Source organism: Glycine soja, chromosome 15 (assembly GCF_004193775.1).
Source record: "Glycine soja cultivar W05 chromosome 15, ASM419377v2, whole genome shotgun sequence".
Classification (NCBI taxonomy): domain Eukaryota; kingdom Viridiplantae; phylum Streptophyta; class Magnoliopsida; order Fabales; family Fabaceae; genus Glycine; species Glycine soja.
Window position 1 is genome coordinate 24,498,385 of NC_041016.1, and position 9,187 is coordinate 24,507,571.

Here is a 9,187-nt window from a genome sequence, read left to right on the forward strand (position 1 = left end):
ATTCATGACATACCCTCAATCAAACATATTCAAGCAGAAATTGACACTTTAGCAAGTTGATACTTATTATCTTGTTCATCTATACTTTTCCCGCTTAAATTCTTTCCTTATCTATTCCATAATCAGTCAACAGTTCAATTTGGAATGTGTTCTGAATCTGATTCAAACCTTGGTGACCTTCAATGCAGACTACCTAGACAATTTTTATGGTTAAGCAGTTTAAAAGAATATGGAAAAACAATTTACTAAACTGCAAATGTTACACTAGATCATTATCTTGTAATGTTATCCACATAGCATAACAGCTACGTGAAATGCCAAGAAGTTTGAAAAAAACGAGTAGAACAGAATAGTGAGAAGAAACAACTAAACCAATACAGGACAACAATAGTAAACTAGTAATACTATTAACAAAATAGTAGCAAGTCTATAGATAGTTAATACATTTTGAGACTTTTTTTTCTTAATTTTTTATATGCTTATAAAATAACACCATATTTTACCAACAAATAATACTTGATTTTTCTTAGAAAATATCTTGAGCTGGAATTTTGAGGAAACTAACCCTATTATGTTAAATTAACTTAAATATAATTGACTTCCATTAAAGTTATATACACGTAGTTTAAAAAAGAAAAACACCATGTATTATAAAATGATGAAAACAGAGTCTACAGTCTCTACAAAGTTGATTTTACCATTCTCCTCAAAGTAAAATAAAATAGCATTTTTATAATTATTGATAATAATAAAAATAAAACACGTTTTAAAAAAATGGCCCAAAGCATTCAAATTTCTTTATAAACTCGTCAGTGGAAGTGAATATAAACGTAATACTATTTGCAACTATTAATTAAAACATATAAAAACAAAAAAAAAAACCAAACAAAAAATGAAATTAAGATTCTTCGTCCTTTGTATCTTGTAACCATGAAAAGCAAACAAATATGTGGCCAGCAAAGAAACATCAGAAACTCAATGTAGATTTAAACCAAATAATAATGTTTTGTGATTTACATTGGTAGAATGCTAGAGCTATAAGATATTAAACCTTGCATAGCCCCAAACGTAAGGTTATCATTTTCAAAGTCACAATGGATTTTACAAATTGCATCACCATTGTAAGCAGAAAATAAACATCCAACAATCAGTTTTTAGTTAGAAAGTTAAGTTCAGAGTTTACTATTAAGAGAATATAGCTAGATTTAAGGAGTCGGATATACCAAATAAGCAATGAGGTTCATTTATAAAAAAGTCTAACAAGAAGTACATTGCAAAGGAAAAATAAACAAAGCCTAGTTCATAGATATCAGCATTATAAAATTAGTACCTATATCATTCATTGGTTAAAGCTGATAAAGGATAAAAGATTTCTAGACTAATCCCATATGAAAAACTTAGTCATTGTAGTAAATCCAGCAAGTTAATGACACATGCCATTAGTGCCTACATCCACTAAAAAGAGCTACTCGAGCTACATCATGTTATCATTCATTTGAGGAAAACAAGTTAAGCACAATATAGCAGAAATGAACAAGATTAATTATGAAGAAGAAATTGAATTGATCAAAGTCAGCTAGAAAATCAATCAAGAAACCCTAATATCTTATAGCTCTAGCATTCTGCCAATGTAAATGACAAAACATTATTATTTGGTTTAAATCTACATTGACTTTCTGATGTTTTGTCATTATTATTTGCTTACCATTTTGTTGGGTTCAGGTTGGGTACACAATAGCAATTGCGGATTTGTGAGCAAGTGAAGAAACATAGACTTTTCTTATTTGTAAAACGCCATCGTTGCGAACATAAATTGAAATAAGGTTAGGGTTTTCATTTAGTCTTCGCCCGGAAAAGAAAGGGGGAAGAAGAAAGACGAAGAAGAAGAACCGTTCCTTTATCATAGAAAAGGTACCTCTGGTCATCGTCGCGGTGTTAATCTTGGTGGTGTAATCCTCTGTAGCGTTCCACAGTAGAAACAGAATCATGAAGGTCCACTCTGTTCCTTGAAAATGCAACATCTCTATCCAATTCGGCAACGACGGGGGGGAACCCGATGTCGAAGGCTCAGACGCTATTGGAGATCACCGGGAAGAAGCTTTGACGACTCCTGCAGGTGTTCAGCTGTGTGCTGGAGCTTCCCTTCTGCTCTGACACTGACATGGCGGTGGAGGAGGCCCCTAACTTCTTCCGGTTCATGGCAGAGACTGACGGAATCGGCAACGTGAGGGCACACACAGTGGAAATCCACCCCGGCATGAAGAAGATCATGGTGAAGGAGGGTGGCTTGGTGGAGCTCTCTCTCGACTAGCTGGAGCTCGATATGTGGAGGTTCTGATTGTCAGAATCGACGTGGCTGAAGCTCGCGAGCACAGTGTAGGTGATAATCGCAGTCTAGGGTTCTTCTTAATTAGGGAGTCCCACAAGAGAAAGAGAAATAAATATATAGGTGCGAGATATACAAAACCCTCTTAGAATGACAAGTTTCTAAGGTGGTTTTTTAAAATCGTCATAAAGCTGTTGAATTTAATTACGAAATGTCATTGTGTTCTTTCTAAGTCAGTTTTTTATTGACCTATGTAAAAGCAACGTCGTGAAAAATGCCTTTTGTAGTAGTGCAATGATTCTTCTTCGATTTTTTCTTGATGTCTTCCTTGGAATATCTTTAGTGATAAATTTCAAAATGGGATCTTAAACCACTTTTTGATAGATCATTGAAGATCTCTGAAGACCTCTATCATTTTTTCTTTATGAGTACATCTCATTTTGGGATCTTAGACAACTTTTAGTAGGTCCCACATAGATCTCACTTTTAAAAAATTTTAATATTTAATAAATTAAATATAATTAAGTAATTAAATTAATTTTTTCTTTTTTTCTCCTCTCCCTTTTCTTTCACTCATTAGTTTTTTTTTTCTCTTCCCTCTCTCTTCATAACACACAATGCTTCTTCTTGCTTTATTGGTTTTTGTTTTATTTTCTTCTCCCTCTCTTTCTTCTTTCTTCTTCTTCCTCCACCGCAACCCACCCCCTTCCCCCTTTCCCTCCGCCACAAACCCCTTCCCTTTTCCGGAACTCCGCCGATATGTCTATTTTTTTGTGTGTTTTTTGTTTTTTTCTATTTATTTTGCTTACTTATTCTTCATCTCGTTCTTTATCTCTTTTTGTTTTGTTTTTTTTGGTCTATTCTCCTAATGTTGGTCCGATGTTTTGCTATTAATGAGAGAGAGTAAAAAAAATAATTTGAACAATGTGTAAGATTTTTTGTACAAGAACCCATTCTCCATGCTGGAGATTTGTCCAATTCCTTTATTGAGAGATCTAGTGAAGACTAGATCTTGAGCTTAAGATCCTTGCTCAAGATCTGACACTAAAGATGCTCTCATTGTTCAACGATTTGCAAACCAAACTGAGGGATTTTCTTCCTTTAATTAGGACAATCAAAATGCATGCTCACATGTCTTGTTTCATTGCCTAGATCAGGAGAACAACTAAGATCTTATCATAGGTCAAAATGTGACTTGGTTCACTATTTCTAGACGAGCAATTTTTTGGCAGTTTTTTAACTTCCAAAAAATGTAATAAGATAAACCACAATAAAACAATGTCGCATCATCACTTAACAATCAAAACACACAAAAATGACTAAAACACTGGACAAAGAAAAAGATTGAGGGCGCTGACAAGTCGTTGAAAAGTTTAGGGACCAAAATCATAAATTCAAAAAATTTTAAGAAAGAAAAATATGTTACCCAATAAAATAACATGTAATTATATAAATTTTAAGAATAAAAACTTTAATAAACTTTAAGAGCTCATTGATTTATTTATTTACTTTTGTCATCGAGATGGGCTAAGGCTCCAAACAAACTTTACACTACTGCAAAAAGATGTTTCTACATCGATTCTACGGCACATTCAAAAACGGTTTTCAACCGTCTTTGTAGTCAACGTTGTAAAAAGTTAAAACTTTTTACGACGGTTCTTAAAAAACTGTCTTGCAATTGCTACACATTCTAAGACGGTTCTCAGGAAAATAATCATCTTAGAATGACAACATACTAAGACGATTTTCAAAAAAACCGTCTTAGAATGTTTTTTAAACAAAAAATAAAATATTTTGAGAATTCTAAGAAAACTGTCTTTGAATGTATTTTGCAGAAAACCGTCTTAGAATGTAAACATTCTAAGATGGTTTTTTAGAGAACCGTCTTAGAATGTGTTTTTTTAAATAAATAAACTAAATATTACTTTTCAATTAATTTTTAAAATTTAGAAAGATAATCATGCTATCATCCTATATAATTTTCTGATAATGAGTACAAGATGAAAAAACATACATATAGACTATTCCTAATATTTATAGGCTATAACATGGAAATAAATTTGTACAGATAAAAATTGGAATAATGAAATAAGGAAAGAATATCATGTGCTCCAGCATTCCACTAAGACATTAACTATAGGTGATACAATTAGTATTCAATAATGTTAGTGTTTAGCTCTACTGAGCTTTAAAAGATTGGCTAAGATTTTGTTAAAACATAAGCACTTAGACAATGAAGGAAAGCTGGAGTTGCTGCACATGATGTCCAACGATATGCCAAGGAATCAGATCGGGCTGCACAATGCACAAGGCAAGATAAAATGTCAAATGAAGAATTGAAGCTGCAGGATCCACGATGTCGGATACAATGTCCAGGACATCCTGCCCGAAAATACTGGAGGTGCTGCACAATGCACAAGGCAAGATAAAAGTCAAATGAAGCTGCAGGATCCACGATGTCGGACACGATGTCCTGACATCTGGCCCGAAAATACTGGACACATAAATCTGTTATCTCTTTAACAGATTATTGTGCAGTTAGCAAGAGATTAGACGATCTATCTTTAGGAACGAATTAAAAGATAATTAAAGTTTGAATTACAAACTAGAAGAGTTCGTTCAGGGAATAAAGATTAAAGATAAAAACTAAAAGATCAAACTGTATCTTTTAGATCTTTAAGTGCAGATTTTCAGGAAGAATGATAGATCTCATCCAGCACAAGCTGTTGCAGCCCAGATACACACACTGCTATAAAAACATGGAGGCTGCACGAGTTCTGTACCAAGTCCGGGATTGAAGAGTTATTTTGTGAGTTTTGGGACTTGAGTCTTTTGTGAGCCACCTTGATGGTACCCTAACATCAAGTGTTGGACCTAAGTGTGTAGAGTTGATCTCTTGTGTGTAGAGTTGATCTCTAGTGTGTAGAGTTGATCTCTTTTGTTCAGAGAGCAATCTCTGGTGTGTCTTTGATTTAATTGTAAACACGGGAGTGTGATTGAGAGGGAGTGAGAGGGGTTCTCATATCTAAGAGTGGCTCTTAGGTAGAGGTCGCACGGGTAGTGGTTAGGTGAGAAGGTTGTAAACAGTGGCTGTTAGACCTTGAACTAACACTATTTTAGTGGATTTCCTCCCTGGCTTGGTAGCCCCCAGATGTAGGTGAGGTTGCACCGAACTGGGTTAACAATTCTCTTGTGTTATTTACTTGTTTAATCTGTTCATACGGACACATATAATCTGCATGTTCTGAAGCGTGATGTCGTGACATCCGGTACGACATCTGTCCCCAGTATCAGAATTTCAATTGGTATCAGAGCGGGCACTCGAAATCACTGAGTGAGATCTAGGGAGATAAATTCTGATGAACATGGAGAAAGAAGGAGGACCAGTGAACAGACCACCAATTCTGGATGGAACCAACTATGAATACTGGAAAGCAAGGATGGTGGCCTTCCTCAAATCACTGGATAGCAGAACCTGGAAAGCTGTCATCAAAGGCTGGGAACATCCCAAGATGCTGGACACAGAAGGAAAGCCCACTAATGAATTGAAGCCAGGAGAAGACTGGACAAAAGAAGAAGACGAATTGGCACTTGGAAACTCCAAAGCCTTGAATGCTCTATTCAATGGAGTTGACAAGAATATCTTCAGACTGATCAACACATGCACAGTGGCCAAGGATGCATGGGAGATCCTGAAAACCACTCATGAAGGAACCTCCAAAGTGAAGATGTCCAGATTGCAACTATTGGCTACAAAATTCGAAAATCTGAAGATGAAGGAGGAAGAGTGTATTCATGACTTCCACATGAACATTCTTGAAATTGCCAATGCTTGCACTGCCTTGGGAGAGAAGATGACAGATGAAAAGCTGGTGAGAAAGATCCTCAGATCCTTGCCTAAGAGATTTGACATGAAAGTCACTGCAATAGAGGAGGCCCAAGACATTTGCAACATGAGAGTAGATGAACTCATTGGTTCCCTTCAAACCTTTGAGCTAGGACTCTCGGATAGGGCTGAAAAGAAGAGCAAAAATCTGGCTTTCGTGTCCAATGATGAAGGAGAAGAAGATGAGTATGACCTGGATACTGATGAAGGTCTGACTGATGCAGTTGTGTTCCTTGGAAAACAGTTCAACAAAGTGCTGAACAGAATGGACAGGAGGCAGAAACCACATGTCCGGAACATCCCTTTCGACATCAGGAAAGGAAGTGAATACCAGAAAAGGTCAGATGAAAAGTCCAGCCACAGCAAAGGAGTTCAATGCCATGGATGTGAAGGCTATGGGCACATCAAAGCCGAATGTCCCACTCATCTCAAGAAGCAGAGGAAAGGACTTTCTGTATGTCGATCTGATGATACAGAGAGTGAACAAGAAAGTGATTCTGACAGAGATATGAATGCACTCACTGGGAGATTTGAATCTGCTGAAGATTCAAGTGATACAGACAGTGAAATCACTTTTGATGAGCTTGCTACATCCTATAGAGAACTATGCATCAAAAGTGAGAAGATTCTTCAGCAAGAAGCACAACTGAAGAAGGTCATTGCAAATCTGGAGGCTGAGAAGGAGGCTCATGAAGAGGAAATCTCTGAACTTAAAGGAGAAATTGGCTTTCTGAACTCTAAACTGGAAAACATGACAAAGTCAATAAAGATGCTGAATAAAGGCTCAGATTTGCTTGATGAGGTGCTACAGCTTGGGAAGAATGTTGGAAACCAGAGAGGACTTGGATTCAATCATAAGTCTGCTGGCAGAACAACCATGACAGAATTTGTTCCTGCCAAAAACAGCACTGAAGCCACGATGTCACAACATCGGTCTCGACATCATGGAACACAGCAGAAAAGGAGCAAAAGAAAGAAGTGGAGGTGTCACTACTGTGGCAGGTATGGTCACATAAAGCCCTTTTGCTATCATTTACATGGCCATCCACATCATGGAACTCAAGGGAGCAGCAGTGGAAGGAAGATGATGTGGGTTCCAAAACACAAGACTGTTAGTCTTGTTGTTCATACTTCACTTAGAGCATCAGCTAAGGAAGATTGGTACCTAGATAGCGGCTGTTCCAGACACATGACAGGAGTTAAAGAATTCCTGGTGAACATTGAACCTTGCTCCACTAGCTATGTGACATTTGGAGATGGCTCTAAAGGAAAGATCACTGGAATGGGAAAGCTAGTCCATGATGGACTTCCTAGTCTGGACAAAGTACTGCTGGTGAAGGGACTGACTGCAAACTTGATCAGCATCAGTCAGCTGTGTGATGAAGGATTCAATGTAAACTTCACAAAGTCAGAATGCTTGGTGACAAATGAGAAGAGTGAAGTTCTAATGAAGGGCAGCAGATCAAAGGACAACTGTTACCTATGGACACCTCAAGAAACCAGTTACTCCTCCACATGTCTATTCTCCAGAGAAGATGAAGTCAGAATATGGCATCAAAGATTTGGACATCTGCACTTAAGAGGCATGAAGAAAATCATTGACAAAGGTGCTGTTAGAGGCATTCCCAATCTGAAAATAGAAGAAGGCAGAATCTGTGGTGAATGTCAGATTGGAAAGCAAGTCAAGATGTCCCACCAGAAGCTTCAACATCAGACCACTTCCAGGGTACTGGAACTACTTCACATGGACTTGATGGGACCTATGCAAGTTGAAAGCCTTGGAGGAAAGAGGTATGCCTATGTTGTTGTGGATGATTTCTCCAGATTTACCTGGGTCAACTTTATCAGAGAGAAATCAGACACCTTTGAAGTATTCAAAGAGTTGAGTCTAAGACTTCAAAGAGAAAAAGATTGTGTCATCAAGAGAATTAGGAGTGATCATGGCAGAGAGTTTGAAAACAGCAAGTTTACTGAATTCTGCACATCTGAAGGCATCACTCATGAGTTCTCTGCAGCCATTACACCACAACAAAATGGCATAGTTGAAAGGAAAAACAGGACTTTGCAAGAAGCTGCTAGGGTCATGCTTCATGCCAAAGAACTTCCCTATAATCTCTGGGCTGAAGCCATGAACACAGCATGCTACATCCACAACAGAGTCACACTTAGAAGAGGGACTCCAACCACACTGTATGAAATCTGGAAAGGGAGGAAGCCAACTGTCAAGCACTTCCACATCTTTGGAAGTCCATGTTACATTTTGGCAGATAGAGAGCAAAGGAGAAAGATGGATCCCAAGAGTGATGCAGGAATATTCCTGGGATACTCTACAAACAGCAGAGCATATAGAGTATTCAATTCCAGAACCAGAACTGTGATGGAATCCATCAATGTGGTTGTTGATGATCTAACTCCAGCTAGAAAGAATGATGTCGAAGAAGATGTCAGAACATCGGGAGACAATGTAGCAGATGCAGCTAAAAGTGGAGAAAATGCAGAAAACTCTGATTCTGCTACAGATGAATCAAACATCAACCAACCGGACAAGAGACCCTCCATTAGAATCCAGAAGATGCACCCCAAGGAGCTGATTATAGGAGATCCAAACAGAGGAGTCACTACAAGATCAAGGGAGATTGAGATTGTCTCCAACTCATGTTTTGTCTCCAAAATTGAGCCCAAGAATGTGAAAGAGGCACTGACTGATGAGTTCTGGATCAATGCTATGCAAAAAGAATTGGAGCAATTCAAAAGGAATGAAGTCTGGGAGCTAGTTCCGAGACCCGAGGGAACTAATGTGATTGGCACCAAGTGGATCTTCAAGAACAAAACCGATGAAGAAGGTGTTATAACCAGAAACAAGGCCAGACTTGTTGCTCAAGGCTACACTCAGATTGAAGGTGTAGACTTTGATGAAACATTCGCCCCAGTTGCTAGACTTGAGTCCATCAGATTGTTACTTGGTGTAGCTTGCA

At 37.7% G+C, this 9,187-nt stretch overlaps 1 pseudogene; it reads left to right on the forward strand.

Annotated features, from left to right (window-relative positions):
• Window positions 1–1,233: 1,233 nt before the first annotated feature.
• Window positions 1,234–2,380, forward strand: LOC114385999 (annotated as a pseudogene).
• Window positions 2,381–9,187: the final 6,807 nt, after the last annotated feature.